This window comes from Mus musculus, chromosome 6, assembly GCF_000001635.26.
Source record: "Mus musculus strain C57BL/6J chromosome 6, GRCm38.p6 C57BL/6J".
Lineage (NCBI taxonomy): Eukaryota > Metazoa > Chordata > Mammalia > Rodentia > Muridae > Mus > Mus musculus.
This window is the reverse complement of record NC_000072.6, coordinates 29,675,520-29,691,363: the sequence shown is the minus strand read 5'-3', so window position 1 is coordinate 29,691,363 and position 15,844 is coordinate 29,675,520. Positions and strand designations below refer to the sequence as shown.

At 42.9% G+C, this 15,844-nt stretch overlaps 2 long non-coding RNA genes across 2 annotated transcripts; one reads left to right on the top strand and one right to left on the bottom strand.

Moving 5' to 3' along the window:
- The first annotated feature begins 2,639 nt into the window (after positions 1-2,639).
- On the top strand, positions 2,640-4,463 carry Gm38780. Its single transcript, XR_868834.1, has 2 exons — positions 2,640-2,997; positions 4,260-4,463. It is a non-coding gene; the product is annotated as a predicted gene, 38780 (long non-coding RNA).
- Positions 4,464-13,834: 9,371 nt separating this feature from the next.
- Positions 13,835-15,403, bottom strand: Gm30896. Its single transcript, XR_001785202.1, has 2 exons — positions 14,556-15,403; positions 13,835-14,395 (listed from the first exon to the last, which is right to left on the bottom strand). It is a non-coding gene; the product is annotated as a predicted gene, 30896 (long non-coding RNA).
- Positions 15,404-15,844: the final 441 nt, after the last annotated feature.

Below are 15,844 nucleotides of genomic sequence, written 5' to 3'. Positions count from 1 at the left end.
AAACCAACAACAACAACAATGACCAAAGAGAAGTACATAGTGTACTAAGGTTAGGTTCCCATTTTCAGACATTAGCAAATGCTTTGAGTGCCTCTCTATCAGAGATCATCCTAAAACCAGGCATGGCGGCTTGGGTCAGTCCCCAGCATTCACACTGGGCAGCTCACAACTGTAACTGTTTTGGGGAATCCTATGTCCTCTTTTGGTCTCTGTAGTGTGGGTACCCATACACGCCCCCCCCTCTCTCTCTCTCACACACACACACACATGCACAATGTAAATGAATTATTCTTAATATAAATGTAAAGATTGAATTAATCTACCTTAGCCTTCTATTCTAATCGGGCTACCTCCCAGCCCTATCCCATAATACTTACATATTATTATTGATCCAACTCTTTGGCTTCAGGTGTGTTTCTCTCTCTGGACCCCTTCCTCGTGACTTCAAATCCTCCATCTTTCTCGCTGATTTGAATCTCCCTCTCGCCCTCTCTCCCATCCCACCCTGTTCTCTGTTCTGCTCAGCCATTGGATGATCAGCATTTATTGACAAGGCAGAGAAGAAATGACAATAATTGTTTACAGGAGATTCTTGGTATAGGTATTACAATGCCATGTTCAGATTGGGTCAAGATATGGGGGCAAAGAAATCAGCATTTGAATAACACCAGGGTAAACTTTATGCAGTGTACAAAACCACACACACACACACACACACACACACACACACACATCTAGAGAAACCCTAATGGTAACCACAAGCACTTGGAACTATAGTGAGGCAAGTGATTTTGGGATAGTTTAGAATATACTATTGAAAAGCTATGTTGTTGTACAAAATTCACCAGAGAAGACTGCCTGGGTTTAAGCCAATACAAAGTCTTCATTAGCTAGTTGGTGACTACACTGGCTGTTCAGGATGCTGATGTAGCACCAAGCCTTTCTCAGATTGAGCTTTGAAGCACAAAAACTACATTCTGGGTTGGCATACTTCAGTTAACAAGAGCAGTTAGCCAGAATCAGAACTACAGAAGCCAAAAAGCAAGGTTAGCGCATCTAGAGACTTTCCCAGAGCCATAGCCTCTGATGGATTGGGCCTTTGTTTCTGCATATTGAATTTACAGCCTGAATGGTACTTTCATCATGAAGTCAGTCGTGCTTAGGTCTGGGGCTCTATTTTCAATGTGAGACGGTTGGAGAGTTGGCTCAGCCACTAAGAGCAATTGTTTTTGCCCAAGACCCAGGTTTGACTCCCAGCACCCATGTGGTGGCTCACAACTTTCTATAACTCTAGTCCAGGGGACCTAGCACCCTCTTCTGACCTCCATAAACACCAGGCATGCAAGAACTGCACATTCATATATGCAGGCAAAATCCTTCTACAGGTAACGATAGAATGGCAATAACAGAAAAGAAAAAGCAGGATAAAATCTAGGATACTAAGAGAATTGACTTCTGGTATATGTGTGAGATTTACAGGTTTGTTGACATCAGGGTCTCTGATTCATAAAGTCTCAGTACATTTTGTTGTAATACAAATAATCTGAGGATCAGTACTTTATACAATAAAGAGGTTTACTTACCTCGTAGCTCCAGAAGCTTAAGAACATAGTGCCATCATCTGCCCGGCTCTGATGAAACCTCACGGCTCACAGCATCACAGTGGCAGCCCTGAGTGTGACAGTGACAGCTGAGGATCCGGGATTCCGCAGAGATGCTAGACTCTCACAGAAACCACCCCAGTGCCAGGACACCCACATTATCTCCTTCAGGGATAGCGCTCTCTGACTCAACTGTCTCCCTCTCCCCAGAAAGGCTCACCATCTCAGTACTACCACTCTGGAGACCGAGCTTCTAGCTCGTGAACTCCTGGGAATAAACCCCAGCAAGTGGATGTGCTTTCTTTTCAGTTTCCTTTCCTTTATATTTTAATTCTTTCATGGGCACATGCCTATGACGTACAACCTTCTCCTTGTGCAGTCTTTTCTTGAGCCTTTGTAAACATTTTAAATTTGCAACCAATCCAGACTATATTACCTAGGTTGGCCTTGGACTCACGGGCTCCACGGGTCCTCTGGCTCATCTTTCCTTCTGGAGGGACTGCAGACACGGTACCACCGTGCCCAGCTCTAAGAGTATTTTCAAATATGTACAGAGGAAGAAAGAATAATAATAAAAAAGACTCCTACATTCCCAATACCCTTTTTTTATAGTTTGCCATTTTGTTCACCAATTTTGTACTATCATTATATTTAACTCCAGTTAATTCTGTCTTCCTAAAAATAATAACTCCAACATAACTATAAGGACACAAATCCTGGTAAGCTTAGCAATAACTCCCTAATAACAATTTTAATTTTATTCTTTTAGGTATTAGTTATCAGTGAGCTAGTTATAGACAGTTGCATGTATTCCAAAATGGCTTTGAACTTCTTTTTTTATTTTAAAGATTTATTTATTATATGTAAGTACACTGTACCTGTCTTCAGACACACCAGAAGAGGGCGTCAGATCTCACTACAGATGGTTGTGAGCTACCATGTGGTTGCTGGGATTTGAACTCAGGACCTCCTGAAGAGCAGTAAGTGCTTTTAACCGCTGAGCCATCTCTCCAGCCCTGGCTTTGAACTTCTGATCCTCTTGCCTTCATCTCCCTAAGTGGTGCCACCATGCTTCCTTCCGCCCCCCGCCCCCTTTTGTTTGCTTGTTTGGCTAGTGTTTATTTGGAGAAGGGATCTTGCACAAGTCACAGCTCAGGTCAACATATGGGAGCCAACATGCGTTTCCATCATGTGGGTCCCGAGGACTGACATCAGGTTGTCAGTCTTAGAGGTAAACATATTAACCACTGAGCCATTGCACTGGCCCCTATTTTTCTTTTTCCTTTTTTAATGTGTATGAATGATTTTTCTGTGTACAACAGGTGTGCCTGAAGCCCGCAGAGGCTAGAGGAAGAGGAAGACATCAAGTTCTCCAGAACTGGAGCTGTAGACAGATGTAAGCGGCCACACAGGTGCTGGGAATCAAACTCAGGGCCTCTGCAATAGCAGCCAGCGCTCTTAACCACTGAAGCATCTCTCCAGGCCTTTTAGTTAGGGTTTCTATTGCTGTGACAAGACACCATGATCAAAACCAACTTGGAGAGGAAAGAGTTTATTTAGGCATACAGTTGTAGTCCTTCATCCAGGGACGTCAGGATGTTTCCTTGATCAGGTAGCAACTCAAGGCAAGAATCTGCAGACGAGAGCAGAAGCAGAAGCCACAGGGGAACGCTTCTTTCTGACTTGCTCTTAATGGCTTTCCCGGCCTGTTTCATCTGGGACCAGGGGTGGCATGTCTCCTGTGGCACTAGCCTGCCCACATCGATCAAGAAAATGCTTCATGGCTTACTTATAGGTCCACCGGTGAGGGCATTTTCTCAACTAAGAATCTCTCTTTCCTTTAGCCTGTGTCAAGTAGACAGAGAAAGTGGATCTGGATGGGAGAGAAGGAGGAACTGGGAGGAGTAGAGGGAGGGAAAACCTTAGCATGGATTATATGAGAAAAAATTATTTTCAATAAAAGAAAAAAAAAAACTAGCTAGCACAGAGACCAATAAAGAAAAGGTGCTTTGAGACGTCTGACAAAGGGGATTCCAAATGACAAGGCACAATAGTTACCAGGCCTCATTCTACTCAGTAGTCTGATGCACACGATCAAAAGCTTTCAGTCATACTCAGATGTTAGGGTTTTTAAAAAAATCTGTTTTTAAGGACAGGCATACTGGCACATACCCTAATTCCACACTCAGGAGGCAGAGGCAGAGGCAGGCAAATCTCTTCAAGTTTGAGACCAACCTGGTCTACGTAGCGAATTCCAGGCCATGTAGGACTACATAGTGAGACCCTGTCTCAAAATAAATAAATTAAATACATATGTAAATAAATAAGACCTTTGGTTTTTGTATAGAAAAATAACTTAATCCAAGAAGAAAGACAAAATTGGATAGGGCTATTTTGAGCCTGAAAAGAATTAATAGCTTAGAAAAGGCTTAAACTTGGGGACTATTAAGTCAGAATTATATTGGATTTAGCACATTTCAAACTTATTAGACAACTATAATAAATACTAAGTACAGTCACATATTCAAAATGGAAATATGATTGGCAGTGCTCAGAAAAGAAGGAGAACAGACTCGGTATGGTATTTAGAGAAAGCTGAGCAAGTTTGGTTAAAATAAGCAGTCTGAAGAAAGCAGAACATTTGCTGACCTCACATAGGAACTGCGCGCTTGCTGAAGCCGGACCGGAGCCTTGCCAGAAGCTGGACCTTTCTGTGTGACTTTCTCAAGAAAGTCAGTGAGTCTGAGGCTGCAGAGCTGGAAATAATTCAGACCAAAGCCTAAAACCCAAACAAGAACTTAAACAACAAAACAACCACTTGCCGGTACCATACCTGGATGTTCAGTAAATGAAATAATCAAAGCTGGTTGGTGTCTCAGGGGTGTCTCTGTGTGTGTGTGTGTGTGTGTGTGTGTGTGTGTGTGTGTGTGGTGTGTCAGTGCTAATTGTTCAGTGTTAATTGCTTTCTTCAATTGGTCCCTACTTTTATTTACTTATTTATTTATTTACTTACTTGTTTGTATTGTGTGGCCGGAGAGTTGAGGGTTGTGGACAGTGGACAACTATTAAGAGTTGGTTCTGTCTTTCCAACATGTGGGTTCCAGGGATCAAACACAAGTTTTCAGGCTTTGTGGTGGGGTTCCTCCATCTGCTAAGCTATCATCATATAAATATATATATATACACATATACATATACATATACATATACATATACATATACATATACATATACATATACATATACATGTGTGTATATGTATATGTGCATATATTTATGTATGTGTGTATATATATATATACACATATACACATATATAATTTAACTTTTAATTGATTCTTTGTGACTTTCACATCACGCACCCCAGTCCCATACATCTCCCTTCATATCTGCCCCCAACCCTTGTAACCCCAGCGCTCTTAACCACTAAAGCATTTCTCCAGGCTTTTTAGTTAGGGTTTCTATTGCTGGAACAAAAGGAAACAGAAATGAAAACAGGAAAGAAACAACAAAAATAAATCCCACTGTGGGAGCGGCAGTGTGTCAGTGTGTCACACAGTCTTCCCTTTGGCCCAAATCGCTTTCCTTGCAGTGTTCACTGCAGTGAGTCATTGGGCTGGTTCCAGGCCTCTAGCTTCTGCTCCTCTCTCAATACTGCATCCTCAGCAGGACTCCTCTCCGATATCTATAGTTGCCTTGTGTCACAGAGATCCTGCAGTTTTGGTTTTTAAGGGTGGGTCCCTTCATGCACTCCAGCAGTTCATAAATGGGGTAGATGTGTGGGGGGGGGGCAACTCAAAGCCCTGGGTCTGGGCCTCGGTGGTAGTTGAATGGGTCAGCCTGTGAGCTTTCCCACTTTGCCCAGGGGAGGGTCAGGGCCAGTTTACCCTAGACCCACAACCAGCAAGGAGCAGGGCCAGCTCTTCTGCTCTCCTGGGTGCCCTTCATCCACCCACACCGCCAGAGCCAGCTCTCCCACGCTGCCCAGGTGCAGTGGTGGTTTGGGGGTAGCTCTCCCACACACACTTCACCAGACCTAACTCTCCTGTGGGGAGGTGGGAGTGGCTGCAGTGCTTGCAGCAAGAGCCAGGGCCAGCTCTCCCACTCTTAGACCCTGGGGGCCAGCTCTCCCACACTGCCCAGGTGAGGGGTGGGGCCAGCTTTCCTGCAAGCTGCAGCCTGTAAGGAGCTGGGCCAAATCTGCAGAGCGAGCCCAGCAGATATCAACATGGTCCCAGACCAGGGACATCAGCAAAGGCTCCTCACTTCAGGCTGTTCCTCACCACCCTCTCCAGTTCTCCCCCTCTTCTCAGTGCACAAAGCATTCCGCTTGTCTTTCTCTCACATCTCTCTCCCACAGACTTGCTCATCACAGTGGCTCCAGCCTGCACGGCAGCAGGTGGGCCCAGACAGCAGGCCTCCTGGTGGCTTCCCCTTATTAATACCTTTAAGATTTATTTTTTAGGGCTGGAGAGATGGCTCAGTGGTTAAGAGCACCGACTGCTCTTCTGAAGGACCTGAGTTCAAATCCCAGCAACCACATGGTGACTCACAACCATCTGTAATGAGAGATGACTCCTTCTTTTGGAGTGTCTGAAGACAGCTACAGTGTACTTAAATATAATAATAAAAAAATCTTTTAAAAAAAGAGTTCAAGGTCACGTTCAGCCACATATCGAGCTTTAGACCAGCCTGAGACACATGGGGCTGACCCACATTCAGGATTTGAAATGCAAAAATTAAAAAAAAAAAAGATTTATTTTATTTGGAAAGAAGCCAGAAAAGGGGGTCAGATCCCTTGGAGTTGGAGTTAGAGGTGGCTGGGAGTTGCCCAACATAGATGTTGAAAGACAAACTTGTACCCTCTGGAAGAGCAGTAAGCATTCTTAACCACTGAGCCATCTCTCCAGAATAGGAAAAGGAATATGGGCAGGAAACCAGAACCGTCTTACAGCATTGTACTGTAACATCTTTACTGCAGTGTTTATGGCACGGTGGCGTCTACACCTATTAATTCAAACATTTATATGAGCTAATGTATAAATTAAGATCCACGGAACTGTTAGAAATGCAGCAATAAGTACTGTCTCTTGGAAAAAATGCAAAAATGAGCCACCGCTGCCCTTGAAGAGTTCACTTTCTTGCTGGGGAGTCAGATACAAATGGAACTCCCAGAGATGTTCAGACCATGTCATGTAAAGTTAAGTAGCCCTTAACTGCTTCAGCCCTATCCATAGAAGTGGCAGCCATTTTGAACAATTCAATTCCCCACCCTACTTAAATAAACTCTGTATTTGTCCAGTTAATTCTCATTTCATATTATGGGATTAATACACTGCCAACTTAATCTTCCCCTCCAAATCCAAATTTCACCTAAACCTCTAATGAGTAACTTTGGTAGCTTGAGAAGACAGCCATGATTTTTGCTGTGGGGACAAAAAAAAAATATGTTCTTCAGCAGGAGAATGAAGAGGAAAGAGAGACGGTTAAGGAGAAGAGCTTGTCTGCTTCCTAGAACAACACCTCAAGGTCGGTTGGCTCCTGTGTCTAAGTCTCAGTGAGTTCTTTATTAGTATTTTATAGGATTCCTATTGAGTCTGTTTTAGTCAGCTTCTCCTTTTATCAGCCAGACCGTTTTAATCAATGCCATGAAATTATGAACCAAGATCTATTGGAGCAGGAGGAAAAGAGGACTTGACATTGATAGAACGGTCTATAAAGAAAGTGAAGGGAGAAGCTAGAAACAGAGATGGCTCTGTAGAGCCAGAAGGAATGCGGAAGATGCTACTGAAGAGGGACATGCCCTGCAGGCACGTATGGAGGACGGAGAGCAGCCAGTGATCCAGGGTATAGGATGTTGAAAGGAATGGCAGGGAAGGCTGGGCCAAGAGCTTGACACTGAACTAAGCCTCAGGGTAAGGAAATAACCATATACACAACAAGCACTCAAAACACTCGTTCAAGTAGGATAAAAATAGATGAATCTTTTTAAAAAGCTGTCTATGGTGGATCAAGAAGATAATAATACATTCATGCCCCTTGAGCCCACCACCTAGCAAACGTGTCTCAGTACCACACCCACCCACACAGTCCCATCACTCGACCTGCTGTGGCCTGAATCCAAGACATAATACTTAAACAAGGATATTTTTTTTGAATTATGGATTTACCACCATCACTGACACATGACACCTGCAGAACTTCATACACTGCATGTTTTCAAATGGCATACGATATAAGATAGCAACAATGAAGTATGAATCTGCCTTCATCATGTCCACTGTGGCTGGCTGTTACCTGCCTCAGGACCTGACTCGGAGAGCAGAGAAAAGATAAGCCTGATTTTCAGCACACTGCTAAAGTGTTTTAGCATCTCTGATCCCAACTGTAATGAAGGGTGAAGAGGTGGAGAAGACACTGGAAACGTGCTAGCGACAACACTGATGAAAGAAGAAAGGTAGGGCTGGAGGGATGGCTCAGTAGTTAAGAGCACTGACTACTCTTCCAGAGGTCCTGAGTTCAATTCCCAGCAACCACATGGTGGCTCACAACCATCTGTAGTGGGATCTGATGCCTCTTCTGTGTCAGTAAGGGGATGGAAAACATATATATAGGTATAAATACATAGATATATGGTTTGTTTGAGACAGAGTTTCTCTGTGTAACAGCCCTGGCTGTCCTGGGACTTATTTTGTAGACCATGCTGGCCTCAAACTCACAGAGATCCATTTGTCTCTGCCTCCTCAGTACTGAGATTAAAGGCATGTGCCACCACCACCTGGCTTTAAAAACATGTTCTTATCAAACTAAAGAACCATACCTAAGTGGAAGCATGGACCTGCAATTGCAGGTGGAGGCTGGAGGACCAGGTGTCAAGGTCATTACACTTCCTGGCTACCCAAGTTCTCCCTCCACCAACTTGTAAGCACCCACCATAATCACTATACCTTTGCATGCAACTGTTCGCTTGGCTCAAAGTTCTACTCTGAGCACTCAACTCAACAGGGTGTGATCAGGAAGTCCAAAGCCTCTCTTCAGGAGGAGCTGGCCTTTTAACAACAGTCCTGCTAGCATAGGCTATAGCAGACTTGCTGGCTGACTCGTTTTACTGGTCAAGTAAGGCTAAATTGCTTTCAGGGTCTGCGTGCATGTGTTTGTTTGTTCGTTCGTTCGTTTGTTTGTTTGTTTGTTTTGATCTGGAGAGACTGTATTGAACACCAACTTCATAACTTTCTCCTCCTCGATTGGTTCTGTTCTGTTCTGTTCTGTTCTGTTCTGTTCTGTTCTGTTCTAGATAGCCTTGTGCAGTCCACAGAAGTCCTCTACCATGGAACCATACCTCAGTGCTTAAACTGCTTTCATTCTCCAAGATCCATGTGTCTTCATAGACCAAATAAGCAATCAGGAGGGGACTCCTTAGGAACCATCACTGATATAAGGTTCAGATCTTTGGCGCTGGCCTTGATCTCCAGAGAGTGGTACCACGTTTAGTTTACTTGCCTGGTAGCTAGAAGCAGATTTACAGGCTTATACTTGACCTTTTTGTTGTTGTTGTTGTTTGTTTTGTTTTTAACCACAATAGTCCTCACTGGGTGTGTTCAGAAGCCAGTGCAAGGATTCTCCCCATTGCTGAGCATGCTTGTGCAAACTGAATGTCACAGACCTCGGCAACAACCGAGATAAACTGACACCAGAGCTCTGTGGCTCATTTGACAAGCACAAACCGCTTGTTCTGACCAGTACACTTCCGGTGTCTAGGACTCAGTATCAGTCCAGAGCACATTCCAGTTTCCCTACACTTATTTTCCCCTTTCTGAATCACAGTATTGAGGAGGCAAGGAGAATTTATACTGTGAATGGCTGACTGTGTAGTAGGACCCTTCTTACAGAGAGTTGGACTTCAATGCAAGGGTCTCTAGGTTTGGGACCTTGCTCCAATCTGTAAACTGGTTAAAGCATGTAGATTCTTTTATTATGGTGCCAGATCTAAAGTGTCTCCACTTTTAAAAAAAATTAAAAGTTTAAGGGTTGGGAGTATGACTCAGAGGGAGAGCATGTATTAGTCTGCCTGAGGTCCTAAGTTCAATTCTCAGCAACACAAAGCAAATGGACAAACAATCCTCCTGTAGGCTGTTCATCTAGTCTAGGTCTAGCAACACAACTTGCTCTTGCCAACGATCTCTGCAGGCCAGACTGTTCTGATGAGTCCGCTTTGCTGACTAGCTGCCACCCAGAATCCCATTCTCTTCTCTGCATTCAGAGAGCCCATTGCAATGGCAGCTGTCTCGGCCATAATTCTTGGCCTACAGAGAGTTGTCACCAAAGAGTTCTTTAAGGGAGTACTTCGAATTACAGTGGTGTATTTCTCCTTGCTTTGGGCACCCTCCTGGTGGGCATAGGAAAGGGTAGATGACATATATATATATATATATATATATATATATATATATATATGTATGTATATATATATGTGTGTGTATATACATATATATGTATATGTATATATGTGTATATATATGTATATATATATGTGTGTGTGTATATATATATATATATATATATACACTGCTATACACCAATATCCCTAAGCCTTTGGAAGTTTTCCTCTATAGTAGTGATCCTCTCTACTGGAGCCGAGTCTGCCCTCCAACAGCACTTGGCAATATCTGAAGCCATCTTGGGACATCATAATTAGAAGAGTGTTACTGATGTCTGTTAGGCAGGAGCCAGGGTACTCCCAAATGAGGCAGAATTCAGATGAGACAAGGCACCCAGGGCATAAATCTAGATTTCTCACTTAGCTCATCCTAGTCTTGGCTGGACTGGTTAACACTGTACAATGCCCTGGGCAAGCTTCACTTCCAATGTTGAGCAACTCTGCTCTATAGTAGAGGGAATATCCTTTGGTTAAGTCACCTTCAGGTTTAGATTTTTGTTAATTAACCAAACAACTAGAGCCCTGTTAGATTGAGAATCTCTACAGACTGAGTATTTGTCAATAAAATTGGCTGCTTCAACATTATACTTCCTTCATTCTGGTCCTATATGCTTAAGATCCATTCCCACACATATCCCTAGGTTAAGAGACATTGGTTGTTAAAAACTGTGAACTTGCTGAAGAGATGGTTAGAGGCACTTGTTGCTCTTATTGAGGAGCCAAGTTCCATTCCCCTGCACTTATATGGTGGTTCACAACCATTCATACACAACTCCAATTTTAGGGGATCCAACAGCCTCTACTGAACTCCAAGACCACTTTGCACACATGGTGCACATACATACATGCAGGCAAAACACACATACACATCCAATAAATAAATGTAAAAGCAAGCAAACAAAACCCCGACATGATAAACTTTCTTCAGTCTAGGAAGATACATTCGTGGAAGAATGCAGTTCTTCCCTGTGTGTCTTATCTCATTGTGGTTAGCCTTTGTACTTCCTGTGGGAAGCCACATGTGCCGTTGCAGTGTGGCACTGACTACTGCTGGCCACCACACATAAGTTTGGACAAACAACCAATGTGTACATATGCAGTAAAGTTTTTTGCAAAGACACTGCCTGGCCCGGGCATGATAATGAGGCTTTGATAATATAACCAATCAGATGTGAGACATGCAAATGAGGTATGATAATGAGGCTCTGTGAGGTACAGAGAGAGAGTAGCCAATCAGATGAGGAACATGCAAATGAGGCGTAGTGCATAACCAATCCGGGTGTGAGACACGCCTCTCCTAGGCCTATATAAGCAGCACCAGTTCTGGGCTCGGGGGTCTCTTCGCCTCTGCTATCAAGCTCTCCCAATAAACGTGTGCAGAAAGATCCTGTTGCAGTGTCGTTACTCTGCACGCTCAAGACTTCCAGCTGTGGAAACTGCTTTAACTTGGGACTTAGAGTTCTAAGAGCAATGAGAAGCAGAGGGGTGGGTTCTCTGAGGGAAACTACATCCCTTGTAAAGCATCTACCTCCTGGGAAGCCTTTATGATGTATTCAGGCAAAGAAAGTCTGACACACATCTTTAATGGAATGACATGGGGAGAATAAATAAAAATACTCAAGTGTAATTGAATTTTACATTTCAAGTGTGATCCATTCTTTACAGATATGATTTCATTATACAGAAATAGATGCGATTTGTCTGTTTTGAAAGAGAGGCTGGATATAAATTGGTTTTCACAGATTACATTTGCTCTATTATGAAATTCATTTGTTTGTGGTGGCAATTGCTGGGATACTTCTGTTTCCTGATTATGGGCAAGACGCAACTCACCTTTTCAAGGTGAGGTTTTTGTAATGGTACAGTGTTCTCTGTGGTACCTTTTGTGGGCACTCACCATGAATGAAAACCTATGATAATAATATCCATGCAAATAATTTGGATCCTTGCTTCTACAATAGGGCTGTGCTTTCGGGAGTGTTAAACAGAGTGGTGAGGCTGCTATGACACCCATTGTACTGTGCTAAGCGCTGTACTGAGGCACAGATGTAAATGAGGCGCAGCTGTAACCTTAGGTACACACACTCTAGTTCTGAACTTGGCTAGGTTACACTTACACTGAAAACATAAATTGGGTCTGGTTTTGCTAATGATAAAAGAATATACATTCAGAAAAGCGTGTTAGCTCATGACTGTAATTCTCGTGCAGGGAGGCTAACGGCAGGAAGCTTGTCTTGAATTTCAGGCCAGCCAGGGCCACATAATGGGTCTAAGACAACCTGAGATATAAAGTAAAACCCTGTCTAATAAGGAGGAAAAAGAAGCTGGGCAGGGTGATACACTCAGGAAGCAGAGGAACTTCCCGGGACCCACACGGTGGAGGGAGAGAACCAACTTCTGCGTTACCCGCGTACCTTCATGTGTGTGCCATGGCTCAGGTACACGTCTCCTCTCACACAGAGACAGAAAGCATAGTTGAATATTTTGTTTAAAGATTACAGGTATGTACCATGCATGGCTGGTAACACCATGTCTAGCTCCCAGTGCTTTTAAAAATGAAATTTCTTGAGAAGAAAAGAAACCCCAGAACGGTAGAACACATCTAGAATCCCAGCACTTAAGTGTTGGGAGCAGGAAGAGACCCTGTGTCAAAAATAAAAATAAACAAAAAAATAAAAATGAGAGAGGAAGTAGGGGAGGGGGAGGGGGAGAGAGAGAGAAAGAGAGAGAGAATATGGCACTGGATAAAAGACACAGTATACATGTTCACCACACACACACAGAATTTTAAAAACAAAATCTTTTGTATATGTATATCTATGCACATAAGTCTGATTGATGTTTACTGTTTCTAGAAAACTGGACACTGTCAGTGGCAATGTCCAGAACTTTTAAAGATATAGGGAAATGATTTAATAACTTTCATTTGCATTATTTTTTGATCCTCCTGCTAGCTTTTTTTTTTTTCTTCCCAAGACAGAGTTTCTCTGTGTAGCCCTGGCTGCCCTGGAACTCACTCTGTAGACCAGGCTGGCCTCGAACTCAGAAATCTGCCTGCCTCTGCCTCCCAAGTGATGGGATTAAAGGCATGCGCCACTGCTGCCCGGCTTCTCCTGCTAGCTTTGTTAGGTAACTATTTTAGATGACTTCTTAGTGAGTTTTAGAATTGTTTGTAATGTTTACTTTGATGTGTATCAGATGCTTTGCCTGAGGATTTGAAAGGGGGTCCAAGTCTCAAAACCAAAAGGAGAGGAATAATAATGGAATTTTAGCACAGTCTTGCCAAGAGGCTAAGGAGATGGCTCAGTGGTAAAAAGTATTTACTGGCCAGGCCAATGAGAGTTTGACCATGCTCCAAAGAATATATAGATAACATAAATTGGACTTGTTTTTTTTCCTATTTTTTGAGAGGGGTTAAACATGGAAAAACAAGGGAGTGAGTGTGATTTGGGTCAGTGTTGTGAAATTCCTAAAGAATCAATAAAAAATAGTATGTTGAAAAAACCCAAAGGCTTCATTATGGTGTCTTCATACCTGTGTATCGCCATACTTTGTTCTCCCCCACCGTGCTCCCACCTCTTTCTGGTTGGATTCTTTCCTTCCAAACTCCCATGTCTGTGTTCATGTCACATATATTCCACTACCCTTTTTTTTACCCTTATGATCTCTTCCTTTCCTCTCATTACCCCTTTTTAGTTTCATGGCCTATCCACATACTCATATATAAACACACACATACGCACATACACTCTTGAAACTGTATTGTAGATTTTTCATATGAGACAAACATATCGTATTTGCTTTTCTTAATCTGCTTTAATTCACTTAATACAATGATTTTTATGTCTGTCCATTTTCTTACCAATGTCATGCTTCAAGTCCTTCTTGTAATTGCATAAAATCCCATTATGTATATGTACCACATTTTATGTACCTGTTCTTCAGTTGATGGACACCTCAGCTGGTTCTATTTCCTGGCTATTGTGACTAAAACAGCAATCTCATCAATTCAGTGTTAGAATTTTGCCTGTAGACATAGTTTGTGTTGCTAGAGTGATGCCAATGATGACCACTGAAGAGTGACTCCAAGTGGTTAAGGGTGAGTTGTTAATGGCGATAAGACTGCCAAGGAGTAAAACTTATAAATCAGGAACATGCTGTACGGGAACTGAAATGTCTAACAGGTTGTAGGCTCTGGGAGATTCTGGAATTCTGGAGGGTCTATCTATTAGCAAGTAAGGGAAGTTTCTGTTCTTTGATGCTCACTCAAGAAGACAGAAACATCGTCGTCTGTTAGAATCCACGGGAAAATTCCATGTTTGCTTGATCTCTATGGACAATGTCTTTGTTCTAGGTCCTAGTAAAGAGAGGAAAGGATGGTGGAGTTGGGGGAGACAGGAAAGAGGAACTTCATGGGCCTTTCAGATGGACAAAGTGCCAGAGATACAGCCTGGCTCCAAAAACGAAAGCAGACTAAAGAGTAGCAAGAGTTACATTTGGGGCTTAAGGTTTGTTACCTGGAACCTTGAAATGCCTTGGTAGATGTTCACTGTGTACCACATCTGGAGCTGCAACCTAGGACAGAAGAGACATTCCTTGTGGAGGGAGAAGACGGGGATCCAGCATCTCCAGAGGAAATGCTATGGTTTGAACGTGTCCCCAAAGTTATTGGAAACTTGATACTAAATTCAACCGTGTTGGAAAGCGGGGGTCTAATGCACATGGTCAGGTAGACCCTATTGTATTCTGTGAAAGTCAACTTCCCCTCATTCCTGTCTATAATAATCTTGTCAACTTGCTCAGAGTGAGAAATATTTAAGAACTCAGTAAAGCACATCTCTGAGCACGTCTGTGTGGGTATTGGCACTGAATAATTGATTATGGGGGCTCTCAATGAATGCTTTAATCCATTCAAGGACTCAAAATTTAAATAGACTATGGCAAAAGCTGGAACTGTAGAATGTCGAGCCATTTAGAATGGCCAGACCTAGGATGCTTATTTCTGATTTTTATTTTTAAATGTGTATGGGTATTTACTGGCATGCATATATGTTCTCCAAATGCATGCATGCCTGGTGCTTGAGGAGTCCAGAGGAAGACAGCAACCTCCTGGAACTGCAATCAGATGATTGTGAACTGCCGTGTGGTGGCCGGAAATAGGGTCTTCTGCAAGAGAGGCAAGTGCTCCCAAGCACTGCACCATCTCCCCAGCACCTAGGTGCTCTGTTTTATAGCTTATTTTATTTAGTGAAACTATAAGAACTAACCTTTCCCTTACCTCTGTTAATGGAAGATGTCTTCCCTTCAGCAGCTGCCACAGAGAGTAGTAGCACAGTGAAGTTCCTTTAAAGATGGGTAGAGATGGGACTGGAGAGATGGCTCAGTGGTTAAGAGCACTGACTGTTCTACCAGAGGTCCTGAGTTCAATTCCCAGCAACCACATGGTGGCTCACAACCATCTGTAATGGGATCTGATGCCCTCTTCTGGTGTGTCTGAAGAGAGTGACAGTGTACTCACATACATTAAATAAATCAATAAATATTTTTAAAAAAAAAAAGACGGGTAAGGAGTGCTAGGATTAATGTCATTATCAAAGAAATGTGTTCATTATCACAGAGAATGGGGTTGGTTTTTTGTTTGTTTGTTAGTTATTTTGCTCCCCTTGCGTCTCTCCAGGGTCTTATGTAGCCCAGGTTGGCCTTGAACTTGATGTATACTGAAGGATAACCTCAAACTTCTGGTTTCTCCTGCTTCCACCTCCTAAGTGCTGGAATTACATGCTATATGCATACCGAGTTCACGAGT